The following is a 15,481-nucleotide window of genomic DNA, read 5'->3' on the forward strand; positions in this document are numbered from 1 at the left end:
TCCTCTTCCTCTTTCTCCTCCTCCTCCTCTTTTTCTTTACCTCCTTTACTGTCTGCTTCTCCTCCTTTTTCTTATTTTAATATTAAAATGACTACTTATTGGTCACCAACTATGTGCCAGGTGCTGTGTTAAGTATTTTACATACATTTATCTTACTTAATTCTCCAACAAGCCTATGAGGTAGATTTTATACTATCCCCATTTTACAGGTGAAAAATAGAAACAAAAGAAAATATGTTAGATGCTCAAGGTCACATAGCTAGGAAGCCACAGAGCCAGGACTGTCTAACTTTAGAGCCCCGGTTCTTTTTTTAGCCTCTTAAAAACTAGCTTATTTTTCTAGTTAGATGGGAAATGTAATGAACACCAGTGTGCCCCTTGCCAGGTTTTCTGGCTATGAACACCCTGCTACTCCCACTTCATGCCTCTCTCAAAATATACACACATACTCTCTCTCTTTGTGCCAAATCATCTGAAAGTTGACTGCAGACATAATGACATTTTACCCCTAAATATTTCAGTTTGAGTCTCCCAAGAATGAGGATATTTGCCTTCCTAAGCTCAATAGCATTATCACCTCTAAGGAAATCAACTTTATTCCAGTTACGCCATCCAATGCACAGTCCATGCTCAAATGGCCTCCATGGTCCCACAAATGACCTTTACAGCTACTATTTTTCAATCCAGAATGCAGTCAAGGTTTATAAATTGCCTTGGGTGATAATGAAACTTTAGTGCCCCCCAGTGAAGCGCAATAGCCTGCTTCCTTCTGTTCTTAAGCCGGGATCCTCTGAAGATGTTAGGACAATTAGTTTTCTTGTAGCTATGTGATCTCAGGCAAGCCATGCCATCTCCTTGAACCTCAGTTTCCTTACCTGAATACTGGGCATCTAATAACCTGTGCATCTCAGCTCTCTCCTGAGAAGGCTACTGTGACTACTAAATAAGATGTAGCATATAAAAGGCTCAGCCTAAATCTAACACAGTAAATGTTCAATAGATGGTGGCTATCATTTTTTGTATGGTATTTATTTTGTATTGAGTAGTAAGAAACTACCTCTTGGGTAATATGGTGAGCTGGGTAAGCAGATCAAAATTGCAAAACAAAACTAAAAATACTGACTAAAAAACTAATTAAGTACATCTATGAGAAACTAAACCAAAACAAAACACAGAAACAAAAATACTTCTCTCTAAAACTCAATGAGTGTGGAATCCAGCTTTTGCCCTCAGGGCATAGCTTTGGGGGGCTTTGGTGAGGAGAGGTGGAATTTCACAGAAGAGCCCCTGTAGGGCTGGGACTCCAAAGAGCTTTGCACCCAGTGCGGTAACCTAGTCATCCTGTCCTGCAGACTACAAGGGAAATTGCTTGTTTTAAAGTTGGGCATGGAGTGAAGTGGTAGGGGCAGGGGGAAGAGGGGAAGAGCTTTTATTTTCTTTAACAACTCTTCACCACTAGCTGACTGGAAAGCAAAAATAATAGGAATATACCTGCCCAGATCTTTTTGGAATAAGTCCCCAGATTTTACAGGATGTGAAACAAGTATGCTTAATATGGTTTCAAAATGAAGGTGAGGTTAAAAACATGAGTAAAGAAAAAAAACAGACTTGAAAAAAAAAAGAGAAAAAGCAGACTTGAAAAAATAAAATAGAACTTTTAAACACAGAAAATCAAATTAGTGAAATGAAAAACTAAAATCTTGGATTTAAAAGTAGATTGAGGGCAGCCCGGGTGGCTCAGCAGTTTAGCACCTGCCTTCAGCCCGGGGTGTGATCCTGGTGACTCGGGATTGAGTCCCACATCGGGCTCCCTGCATGGAGCCTGCTTCTACCTCTGCCTGTGTCTCTGCCTCTCTCTGTGTGTCTCTCATGAACAAATAGATAAAATCTTAAAAAATAAATAAATAATAATAAAAAATAAAAGCAGATTAAACATACCTGAAGAGAGCATTAGTGAGCTGGAAGATATGCCTGAAGAAATTATCCAAAATGCAGTCTAGACATACAGACATGGAAAAAAGGAGAGATGAGGAACATAAGGATGGGATGAAGTGATAGTGCCTGAAAACCTTTTTTAGAAATAATGAGCGATTCATTGTCAACAGATTCTAGGAGCTCAACAGATTTTAAGTAGGATAAATAAGTTAAAAGAAATCTACATTTGGACCCAGTGGAGTGAAACTGAAGAGCCTGAAGGACAGAGGGAAGCAGCATGCTCAGAGTACAGCAGCAGGAGAGCAGCATGCTGAACACATGGCTGGAACAGAGCCCTTACCCACTCACTTACCTGCTGGTGACCTTGGACAAGTCATTTCTAAGCTTTGGCTCTTTCCTCATAAAATGGGCATAATAATCACAATAATATTTAACTGTTGGAGAGGTTGTAATGATTAAATGACTGAATTCATACTATTGTCTTAGCCTAGGACCCAACCACATTGGCAGAACTCAAGAAAGACAAGCTACTGTTTTGGAGGAGGTGAAGTTTTCAATCTTTCCAAAGGCACTTGAGCAAGATGGTGCTGGTGGGTAGGGAATGTAAACAACAAAAGAAGGGGCAGAGGCAGAGCTCAGGTATAGTTCACCTTCACCTTGCTGGTGAGCTTCTTGCCCATTGTTTGAGACTCAGTTTCCACATCTTTTCCTCAGTTCAGCCTTCCTAGTCCCCATCCTGCTCCACCTCAGGCATGTGAGGGTTCCCTTCTCTTTGCCCCCACAGAACCATGAAAGGACTTCTATTATGGCACTTATTAAAATGTTGCTGTAATTTTCCCCATTCTCACTGGTGTGAGGTGGTATCTCATTGTGGTTTTGATTTGTATTTCCCTGATGGCGAGTGATGCAGAGCATTTTCTCATGTGCATGTTGGCCATGTCTATGTCTTCCTCTGTGAGATTTCTGTTCATGTCTTATGCCCATTTCATGATTGGATTGTTTGTTTCTTTGGTGTTGAGTTTAATAAGTTCTTTATAGATCTTGGAAACTAGCCCTTTATCTGATATGTCATTTGCAAATATCTTCTCCCATTCTGTAGGTTGTCTTTGAGTTTTGTTGACTGTATCCTTTGCTGTGCAAAAGCTTCTTATCTTGATGAAGTCCCAATAGTTCATTTTTGCTTTTGTTTCTTTTGCCTTCGTGGATGTATCTTGCAAGAAGTTACTGTGGCCGAGTTCAAAAAAGGGTGTTGCCTGTGTTCTTCTCTAGGATTTTGATGGAATCTTGTCTCACATTTAGATCTTTCATCCATTTTGAGTTTATCTTTGTGTATGGTGAGAGAGAGTGGTCTAGTTTCATTCTTCTGCATGTGGATGTCCAATTTTCCCAGCACCATCTATTGAAGAGACTGTCTTTCTTCCAATGGATAGTCTTTCCTCCTTTATCGAATATTAGTTGACCATAAAATTCAGGGTCCACTTCTGGGTTCTCTATTCTGTTCCACTGATCTATGTGTCTGTTTTTGTGCCAGTACCACACTGTCTTGATGACCACAGCTTTGTAGTACAACCTGAAATCTGGCATTGTGATGCCCCCAGCTATGGTTTTCTTTTTTAAAATTCCCCTGGCTATTTGGGGTCTTTTCTGATTCCACACAAATCTTAAAATAATTTGTTCTAACTCTCTGAAGAAAGTCCATGGTATTTTGATAGGGATTGCATTAAATGTGTATATTAACAAGGCAGGAAACAACAAATGTTGGAGAGGATGTGGAGAAAAGGGAACCCTCACGACACTGTTGGTGGGAATGTGAACTGGTGCAGCCACTCTGGAAAACTGTGTGGAGGTTCCTCAAACAGTTAAAAATATACCTGCCCTACGACCCAGCAATTGCACTGTTGGGGATTTACCCCAAAGATACAAATGCAATGAAACGCCGGGACACCTGCACCCCGATGTTTATAGCAGCAATGGCCACGATAGCCAAACTGTGGAAGGAGCCTCGGTGTCCAACGAAAGATGAATGGATAAAGAAGATGTGGTTTATGTATACAATGGAATATTACTCAGCTATTAGAAATGACAAATACCCACCATTTGCTTCAACGTGGATGGAACTGGAGGGTATTATGCTGAGTGAAGTAAGCCAGTCGGAGAAGGACAAACATTATATGTTCTCATTCATTTGGGGAATATAAATAATAGTGAAAGGGAATATAAGGGAAGGGGGAAGAAATGTGTGGGAAATATCAGAAAGGGAGACAGAACGTAAAGACTGCTAACTCTGGGAAACGAACTAGGGGTGGTAGAAGGGGAGGAGGGCAGGGGGTGGGAGTGAATGGGTGACGGGCACTGGGGGTTATTCTGTATGTTAGTAAATTGAACACCAATAAAAAATAAATTAAAAAAAAATAAAACCAAAAAAAAATGTTGCTGTAATTTTTAAAACCTGCTTAGGTATCCCACTATGCTATGAGCTCTTCTTGACATCTCTGGTGCTTGGCACGGTTTTCTGTCACATACTAGGGCATAATAAATATTCTGGGTGAAAAAACATTGCACAGAACCATAAGCAATTGATCTGAGAAAGAGAAGACCCCCACCCCAGCCCCAGTTTACCCAGTATATTAAATTCCGTTGGTAATACAAGACCCATTCTATCCAGTTATGCCCATGATTCAGTAAGGGCAAATGATGGGGTGGCAAACTCTGGTGTCTTTGCCCAAGGTGGCTCCTTTTCAGGAGGGCTTCTTGGTCAATTTTTCTGGCAAAGGTAAATGTCATATAAGGAAGAAAAGGAAATCCTCTTCCCTGTGGAAATTATACCTTTGCTGGAGGTTGTGTGACTGCAGTATCAGCTTGACCAGCCAATTCTGCGCAGTCAATAGGGTGGGTTGTCAATAGGGAGCCAGAGCAGATGGCCAATGTGCTAAGGTCCCAGACAGATGGTTGCCTAGAGACTTGAGGCAGGGCAAGAGTACAGAGTTGAGGGGATGTGTCAGTTATCTATTGCTGTGTAACAATTTCTTTTCTGATAATATGCCTTTTAGAGATTGTAGTTTTTGCAGAGGGGTTATTTATTGATTAGCCTGTAGTTGTGAAAGGCACTTTGGTTCTTGGTTATCCAGTCTCCAGGCCTTGAAGCTATCCTTGAACTACCCCTTCTCTTGTATTTCACCTACATCTGAGTTTTCTGAAAGGTCTCCAAGGCCAAGTGTGCTGGATATTGTCAGAAATGAGGCCTAGCCCATGGACTCACTGGCTCCTGAAAAAGGAAAAAAAGGACTCTTTCATAATAAGCCAAGGAGATGTCTATCACCTGGTCAGCTATTGACTAATGGTTGCTTAGATGGTAGGGGTAGGCTGAACCCATGGTAGCACCTTCTCTGGCTGCGCAGAAAGCTGAAAAGACAAAAAATGGTGTGTAGTATGGTTTCTCAAGGACCAGCTTGAGGGAGAGGAGCCTGGGAGGCTGGAGAGCCTGGGAATTGGACATGGCAGAGATTCTAGGTCTACAGGAGAGGATGTATCTCAGTAGTGCACGTTCTTCAGAACCAACACATTCCTTTCTAACCCCAGAGCACACAGAAGGTCCAGATAACAAGAAGTACATATAATGCCAATTCCCAAGGTCACCACTTTCTCTCTTCATGAAAATTCGGTTTAGGTCATGGCCAATGAGGAAAGCATGCTGATGCATCATTTCTGGGAGGGGCATATGACACCAGAGCTCCCGGGATCACGGAAACCTACCAGAGCCACTCCCCAGGAAAACCAGAGGGCTCCTAACAGCAGGAATGTGGGTGTCCCATAAGGGAAATGAATATACCTATTTCACGAGTCTAGGTACACTGGCAGAAGCTTGTTTGGGGGTAATTTTGAAGGACATAAATGTCAGTCTGGCCTTGGGATGAATTTGGTGTGTGAGGAACATCAGGTAAATCAATAGTGATTCAATTACTTTCTATTTTTAGAATAAGCTAAAAAGCCAAACAAGGTGAAATAAGCCAAACACAAAGAGTAAATATTGTATGCTTCCACTTACATGAAATACCTACAACAAGCAAACTCGCAAAGACAGAAAAATGAAAGGTTACCAGGGGCAGGGAGGAGGCAGGAATGGAGAGCTATTATTTAATGGGTACAGAGCTTCTGTCTGGGTGATGAAAACATTTCGGAAATAGCGGTGATGGTTGCACAACATTGTAGATGTAATGAATGCTACTGAATTATACACTGAGAAACAGTTAAAATCACAAAATTTATGTTACACGTATTTTACCATAGCTTAAAAAATGTAATATTCCCAAAACCATCCAATTGTGTATTCTAAATGGGTTAATTGTATAGAATGAAATATATTTCAACGAAGTTGCTTTATTTTTTTGTTTTCTTATTTTTATTTATTTATTTTTACATTTTTAAATTTAAATTCAATTTAGTTAACACAGTGTATTATTAGTTTCAGGGGTAGAATTTAGTGATTCATCAGTTGCATACAACACTCAGCACTCATTACATCAAGTGACCTCCTTAATGTTCATCATCCAGATACCCCATACCCCCACCTACCTTCCATCCAGCAACCCTCAGTTTATTTCTTAGAGTTAAGAGTCTCTTATGGTTTGCCTCTTTCTCTGTTTTCGTCTAATTTTATTTTTCCTTCGTTTCTCCTATGTTCATCTGTTTTGTTTCCTTAAATTCCACTTATGAGTGAAATCAGATGGTATTTGTCTTTCTCTGAATGACTTATTTTGATTAGCATAATATTCTCTAGTTCCATCCATGTCATTGCAAATGGCAACATTTCATTTTTTTATGGCTGAGTAGTATTCCTGTAGTATTCCTGTGTATATATATTTTATCCAAATGTTCTTTGTTTATTCATCTGTCGGTGGACAGCTGGGCACTTTCCATAGTTTGGCTATTGTGGAGATTGCTGCTATAGACATTGGGGTGCAGGTATCCCTTCAGATCACTACATTTGTATCTTTGGGGTAAATACCTACTAGTGCAATTGCTGGGTCATAGGGTAAATCTATTTTCAACTTTTTGAGAAACCTCCATATTGTTTTCCAGAGTTTCCAAAGCACCAGTTTGCTTTCCTACTAACAGTGTAACAGTACCCTTTTCTCCACATCCTTTCCAACATCTGTGGTTTCCTGACTTGCTAATTTTGGCCACTCTGACAGATGTGAGGTGGTATCTCATTGTAGTTTTGATTTGTATCTCCCTGATGCCAAGTGATATTGAACATTTTTTCATGTGTCTGTTGGCCATTTGTATGTTTTCTTTGGAAAAATGTCTGTTCATGTCTTCTGCCCATTCTTGACTGGATTTTTTTTATTTTGGGGGTGTTGAGTTTGTTAAGTTCTTATAGATTTTGGATACCAGCCCTTTATCTGATATGTCATTTGCAAATATCTTCTCCCATTCCATAGGTTGCCCTTTAGTTTTGTCCACTATTTCTTTTGCTGTGCAGAAGCTTTTTATCCTGATGAAGTCCCAATGTTCATTTTTACTTTTGTTTCCCTTGCCTTGGGAGATGTGTCTATCAAGAAGTTGCTGTGGCTGAGGTCAAAGAGGTTGCTGCCTGTGTTCTCCTCTAGGATTTTGATGGATTCCTGTCTTACATTTAGGTCTTTCATCCATTTTGAGTTTTTAAAAAAGATTTTATTTACTTATTTGACAGTGAGAAAGAGATATTAAGAGAAAGCACAAACGGGGGGCGGGGAGAGGGAGGGGCAGGCTCCCCACTGAGTAGGGAGCCCGATGTGGGACTCAATCTCGGGACCTCAGGATCATGACCTGAGCTGAAGGCAGACACTTAACTGACCTACACCCCAATTTTGAGTTTATTTTTGAGTATGGTGTAAGAAAGTGGTTCAGTTTCATTCTTCTGCATGTGGCTGTCCAATTTTCCCAAAACCATTTGTTGAAGAGACTGTCTTTTTTTCCATTGGATATTCTTCACTGCTTTGTCGAAGATTAGTGACCATAATTGTTGGTTCATTTCTGGATTCTCTCTTCTGTTCTATCGATTCGTATGTCTCTGTTTTTGTGCCAGTACCATACTATCTTGTTGATTATGGCTTTATAATATAGCTTGAAGTCTGGAATTGTGATGTCTCCAGCTTTGATTTTCTTTTTCAACATTCCTTTGGCTATCTGGGGTCTTTTGTGGTTCCATACACATTTTAGGATTGGTTATTCCAGCTTGGTGAAACATATTGATGGTATTTTGATAGAAATTCCATTGAATGTGTAGATTGCTTTGGGTAGCACAGACATTTTAACAATATTTGTTCTTTCAATCCATGAACATGGAATGTTTTTCCATTTCTCTGTGTCTTCCTCAATTTCTTTTTTTTTTTTAAAGATTTTATCTATTTATTCATCACACACACACACACACACACACACACACAGAGGCAGAGACACAGGCAGAGAAAAGCAGGCTCCATGTCGGGAGACCAATGTGGGACTCAATCCAGGGACTCCAGGATCACGCCCTGGGTGGAAGGCAGGCACTAAACCACTGAGCCACCCAGGGATCCCCCCTCAATTTCTTTCATAAGGGTTTTATAGTTTTCAGAGTAAAATCCCTTACCTTTTTGGTTAGGTTTATTCCTAAGTTTCTTATGGTTTTAGTGCAATTGTAAGTGAGATTGATTCATGGATTTCTCTTTCTTCTGCTTAATTGTTAATGTATAGAAATGCAACTGACTTCTGTGCACTGATTTTATATCCTCTGACTTTGCTGAATTCCTGTATCAGTCCTAGCAATTTCTTGGTGGAGTCTTTTGAGTTTTCTACATACAGCATCATGTTATCAGTGAAGAGTGAGGGTTTGACTTATTCTTTGCCTATTTGATTGCCTTTTATTCCTTTTTGTTGTCTGATTTCTGAGGCTAGGACTTCCAGTACTATGTTGAACAATAGTGGTGAGGGTGGACATCCCTGTTGTGTTCTTAACCTTGGGAAAAAGCTCTCAGTTTTTCCCTGTTGATGATGATATACACTGTGGGTCTTTTGTATATGGCATTTATGTTGTTGAGGTATGCTCCCTTTATCCCTACATGGAGAAGAGTTTTTATCAAGAAAGAATGCTGTATTTTGTCAAATGCTTTGCAAAATCCAAAAGTACATTAAAAGGATTATTCACCATGACCGAGCGGGCTTTATTCCTGGGATGCAGAGGTGGTTCAGTATCTGCAAATCAATCAATGTGATACACCACATTAATAAGAGAAAGGACAAGAGCCATATATGATCTTCTCAATAGATGCAGAAAAAGTATTTGACAAAAACACAGTATCCTTTCTTGAAGTTGTTGTTGTTTTTTCAAAAAGGATGGGACGCCTGGGTGGCCTGGAGGTTGAGTGTCTGCCTTTAGCTCAGGGTGTGCATGATCCTGGGATCAGGGATCGAGTCCCACACCAGGCTCCCTGTGGGGAGACATAGCCTCTGCCTATGTCTCTACCTCTTTCTCTCTGTGTCTCTTATGAATAAATAAATAAATCTTTTTTAAAAAGGGCAACAAAGGGTATGTCAACTGAAAGAGGAATGAAATCCAATTACTGACACACAGAATACTGAATTTTAAATAAAGATAAACACAGAGAAGATCTTTGTTACCCATGAAAGAATTCAAAATGAAAGGGATAGTTCTGATGGTCTCTGCTACTGACCAAGATGGAGAGCCATGAGCTTTTCTCACAACGTGAGTGGGTCAGGGCTACTCAAGACATAACTTAAATTGGATGAATCCAAGAGGAATGGGAAAGCCCTAAGGTGGGCTGGCTTCAGGTACAGCCAGATCCAGAATTCAAATTATGTCACCAGGACTTAGTTTATCTTCGTTTCTTGGCCCTGCTGACTGTCGAGTTGGCTTCATTTTCTGTCTTCTCATGGTGGCCTTTGGCAGTGGCAGGATCAACCTTCACAGTGACACAACCATTTTAGAATCTTGCCTCTTCTCAAAGATTCATGGACACTGGAATATGCTTCTTTTCTAGAAGTTTTTATCAAAATCTTAATCTTCCTTCTGATTAGTGCAGCTTAGGTCACTTAATCATTCCTGAACAAATCATTGTCCCCAGAAGAATGTGATGTGCTGATTGATTTAGGCCTGGTCATGTGCACTCCCTCCTCTCTCTCCCCCACCTCAGAACTATGCATGGAGCCCTCTGTAGATGGTGGGCAAGTGAGGGGTGGGTGCATTCAGGTAGAAAATTTAGAGTGTTCATACTGTGGAGGCAAAGTATGAATCCACCTTACAGAAGTTGGGAGCACTCTCAGTAATGACAGAGACAGACTTGTCCCCAAGAGATGTACATTTAGCACAAAACAAGTGGGAGAATCTTATCTCTTAACATTACTGTTTGGGCTTGCTGCCTTGAGGCTGGTTCTGTTAATCTGTGCACATAAACTTTTCCCTTCCTTTTTGCTCGGCTTACTACATTTTGTTTTTGATGTATGTCTTCCCATTAGCCTGGCAGTTCCTTCAAATTTAAGGGCAGAGGATGTGTCTGGTTCCTCACTGAGCCCACCTTAGATACAGTACATAGTCTATGCTTAATAACTGCTCTTTTAGTGATTGAAAGAATAAGGAAAGGCAGAGAAGTAGGATGTTCCAGTCTGACTGGTGGGAGAGCAATTGTTATGATCATTGTCTAACTTGACAGGTCAGCTAGTTAGTTGTGGAAATCTAAGCACTCTTTCCAATTTTTTAAAATGAATTAGTTCTAGAAAGTTCTCATTTCTTTCATGCAGCGAAGTTGGTCAAAACTTGTTTGGTAGGGCATGCTTTGTATGTGTATATAAGTGTGTATAACTCTAAGCATAAGAACAATTATTCAAAGTCTACTTTCTGCTCTGTCATTAAAACTTTTAAAAATATTTTAATTTTTTTGAATAGGCAATTTATTTATTTGTTTTGAAATCATGGCCAACTGTAATAAATTTCTTGCCTATTTTTCCATATACATAATAAGCAAATATGCATGGGTATTACTCTGTTTTGCAAAATGATAGCATACTGAGATACTGATTTGAGGCTCCTTCTAACTTAACAATATTTCATAAATATTTCCATAATAGTATGTGGAGAGCTGATTCCTTGATTCCAAGGCTGAAAAGAATTCCATCCAATGAAATCACTTCATAACTTTTGTAATCAACATCTGTTGATGGAAATATAAGTTATTTTTAATAGTTTCCTATTTTAACCTAATTCATGAATGAATAGGGGTGGCTGTGTTCCAATAAAACCTCATTGTCCATTATAATAATATATAATAATAACAATAACAACAACAACAATAATAATGATAGCATGCTTTGTGCTTTCCAGGGTACTCTAGTGAATGCACTTAAGTCTTGCACAGGAATGGAAATATGGACAAATAATAGTGGAAGTGTGGGGGAGACAGAGGAGGGCTAATAACTAGACCTCCCCTAAAAGAACTCTGTTCCCTTCTTCTGACTCCAGGAGAAGAGACATAGTCCCTCTTGATCAGAGGTTTTCTGAAAAGCATAGGAACTCAGGATTATCTTTGAAAAACTACTTAAAAGTACATAAAGTTGAAAATATTCTACAGTGATGAGTAGTAGTGGTGACTTTTGCAAATTCAGTTGAAGAGTTAAGAGGAAGTAGATATGTGCCATTACTACTGATCTGTCAACTATGCAAATATAAGGCTTTGCCCAGCTGAACCAGGAAAGTTGGTCATTCCAGCTAAGTTAATAATCAAACTTAAGATGAATGCTTTGAAAGACTTGAGAAAAGCAAATTATTAAAAACCATTTTACTAAAGGGATAATTGTGAGTAATTTAAGAAAGTTTAGAAAAATCTTGAAAATCTAGAAAGGAAATCTAGGAGATGTTGCTTTGCTTTATGTCTTTAAGTTCTTGCTTTGCCTTAAAGTTATGGAAACTATAAATGGAATATGGCATCATAAGATTTACACAAAAACCTCAAGCAGTGCTACAGTCCATGACACATATCTTAGAAAAGGCCATCGCTGAAGATTGTTGAACCAATGTGCATTTATGGGTTCATCAATTTAAGTTTTAGTGTTTATGGCCTGTTTCTTTTATGATTCTATATTTTATCACTTTTAATTAATAAACTAATAACCAATAATAATTGAGTCAGCCAGAAGGGCTTCAATGTTTCAAAAGGCTAGCATTATCCTTAGTCATTTCAACATCTTTTAACTCTTTGGAGCTAGAAGGGATTTTAAAGATAATCCACATGGGCAGCCTGGGTGGCTCAGCGGTTTAGTGCCGCCTTCAGCCCAGGATGTTGGGCTGGGCTCCCTGCATGGATCCTGCTCTTCCTCTGCCTGTGTCTCTGCTTCCCTCTCTCTCTGTGTTTCTCATGAATAAATAAATAAAATATTTTTTTAAAAAATTTAAAAATATTTTTTTAAAAACCTAGGAGGTTGCCTAGGCTCCAGAGATGATGTCCTTGACCATGACCTCATTATGAATAAAGGAGCAAAATAATGGCTTCTCCCACTGCTCCCTACTATAAGGCAGTTCTGTGGGGGTCCAGATGAACACTCTGATAGGCAGAATAATCATCTCCCAAAGATGTTCACACTCTTACATCTGACACCTCTGAACATGTTATTTACATGGCAAGAAGGACTTTACAGATTAAGGACTTTGAAATGGGGAGATTATCTTGATAGCGTGGGAAGCCAATTTAATCACTTGAGTCCTTATAAGTGAGAGAAAGGTGAGTCAGAGATACAACAATGTAAGAAGAGGCAGGAGGGAGTCAAAGCATGAGAGGGTATTGATCCATCATTGCTGTTTTGAAGATAAGGAAGGGAGGTAGAGCCAAGATGTGCAGACAGCTCCTAGAAGCTGGGAATGGTCCCCAGTTTACAGCTAGCAAGGAAATGGGATCTCAGTCCTATAGCTACCAGGAATTTTATTCTGCCAACAACATGAATGAGCTAGGGAATGAGCTAGGGATCTCTTTTAGGACCCTCAGAAAGGAGCTCAGTCCTACCAATACGATGATTTTAGACTGGTGAGACTCATGTCAGAATTCTGATCTAAACACCAAGGAAATACAAACAATTTTAAAAACATATTATGAACAGCTATACGCCAATAAATTAGGCAATCTAGAAGAAATGGACGCATTCCTGGAAAGCCACAAACTACCAAAACTGGAACAGGAAGAAATAGAAAACATGAACAGGCCAATAACCAGGGAGGAAATTGAAGCAGTCATCAAAAACCTCCCAAAACACAAGAGTCCAGGGCCAGATGGCTTCCCAGGGGAATTCTATCAAACGTTTAAAGAGGAAATCATACCTATTCTACTAAAGCTGTTTGGAAAGATAGAAAGAGATGGAGTACTTCCAAATTCGTTCTATGAGGCCAGCATCACCTTAATTCCAAAACCAGACAAAGACCCCACCAAAAAGGAGAATTACAGACCAATATCCCTGATGAACATGGATGCAAAAATTCTCAACAAGATACTAGCCAATAGGATCCAACAATACATTAAGAAAATTATTCACCATGACGAAGTAGGATTTATCCCCAGGACACAAGGCTGGTTCAACACTCGTAAAACAATCAATGTGATTCATCATATCAGCAAGAGAAAAACCAAGAACCATATGATCCTCTCCTTAGATGCAGAGAAAGCATTTGACAAAATACAGCATCCATTCCTGATCAAAACTCTTCAGACTGTAGGGATAGAGGGAACATTCCTCAACATCTTAAAAGCCATCTATGAAAAGCCCACAGCAAATATCATTCTCAATGGGGAAGCACTGGGAGCCTTTCCCCTAAGATCAGGAACAAGACAGGGATGTCCACTCTCACCACTGCTATTCAACATAGTACTGGAAGTCCTAGCCTCAGCAATCAGACAACAAAAAGACATTAAAGGCATTCAAATTGGCAAAGAAGAAGTCAAACTCTCCTTCTTCGCTGATGACATGATACTCTACGTAGAAAACCCAAAAGCCTCCACCCCAAGATTGCTAGAACTCATACAGCAATTTGGTAGCGTGGCAGGATACAAAATCAATGCCCAGAAATCAGTGGCATTTCTATACACTAACAATGAGACTGAAGAAAGAGATATTAAGGAGTCAATCCCATTGACAATTGCACCCAAAAGCATAAGATACCTAGGAATAAACCTAACCAAAGAGGTAAAAGATCTATACCCTAAAAAGTATAGAACACTTCTGAAAGAAATTGAGGAAGACACAAAGAGATGGAAAAATATTCCATGCTCATGGATTGGCAGAATTAATATTGTGAAAATGTCAATGTTACCCAGGGAAATATACACGTTTAATGCAATCCCTATCAAAATACCATGGACTTTCTTCAGAGAGTTAGAACAAATTATTTTAAGATTTGTGTGGAATCAGAAAAGACCCCAAATAGCCAGGGGAATTTTAAAAAAGAAAACCATAGCTGGGGGCATCACAATGCCAGATTTCAGGTTGTACTACAAAGCTGTGGTCATCAAGACAGTGTGGTACTGGCACAAAAACAGACACAGAGATCAATGGAACAGAATAGAGAACCCAGAAGTGGACCCTGAACTTTATGGTCAACTAATATTCGATAAAGGAGGAAAGACTATCCATTGGAAGAAAGACAGTCTCTTCAATAGATGGTGCTGGGAAAATTGGACATCCACATGCAGAAGAATGAAACTAGACCACTCTCTCTCACCATACACAAAGATAAACTCAAAATGGATGAAAGATCTAAATGTGAGACAAGATTCCATCAAAATCCTAGAGGAGAACACAGGCAACACCCCTTTTGAACTTGGCCACAGTAACTTCTTGCAAGATACATCCACGAAGGCAAAAGAAACAAAAGCAAAAATGAACTATTGGGATTTCATCAAGATAAGAAGCTTTTGCACAGCAAAGGATACAGTCAACAAAACTAAAAGACAACCTACAGAATGGGAGAAGATATTTGCAAATGACGTATCAGATAAAGGGCTAGTTTCCAAGATCTATAAAGAACTTCTTAAACTCAACACCCAAGAAACAAACAATCCAATCATGAAATGGGCAAAAGACATGAAGAGAAATCTCACAGAGGAAGACATAGACATGGCCAACATGCATATGAGAAAATGCTCTGCATCACTTGCCATCAGGGAAATACAAATCAAAACCACAATGAGATACCACGTCACACCAGTGAGAAAGGGGAAAATTAACAAGGCAGGAAACCACAAATGTTGGAGAGGATGCAGAGAAAAGGGAACCCTCTTACACTGTTGGTGGGAATGTGAACTGGTGCAGCCACTCTGGAAAACTGTGTGGAGGTTCCTCAAAGAGTTAAAAATAGACCTGCCCTACGACCCAGCAATTGCACTGTTGGGTATTTACCCCAAAGATTCAGATGCAATGAAACGCCGGGACACCTGCACCCCGATGTTTATAGCAGCAATGTCCAAACTGTGGAAGGATCCTCGGTGTCCATCGAAAGGTGAATGGATAAAGAAGATGTGGTCTATGTATACAA

The sequence above is a fragment of the Canis lupus genome, chromosome 22 (assembly GCF_048164855.1).
Source record: "Canis lupus baileyi chromosome 22, mCanLup2.hap1, whole genome shotgun sequence".
In the NCBI taxonomy this organism is placed as follows: Eukaryota; Metazoa; Chordata; class Mammalia; order Carnivora; family Canidae; genus Canis; species Canis lupus.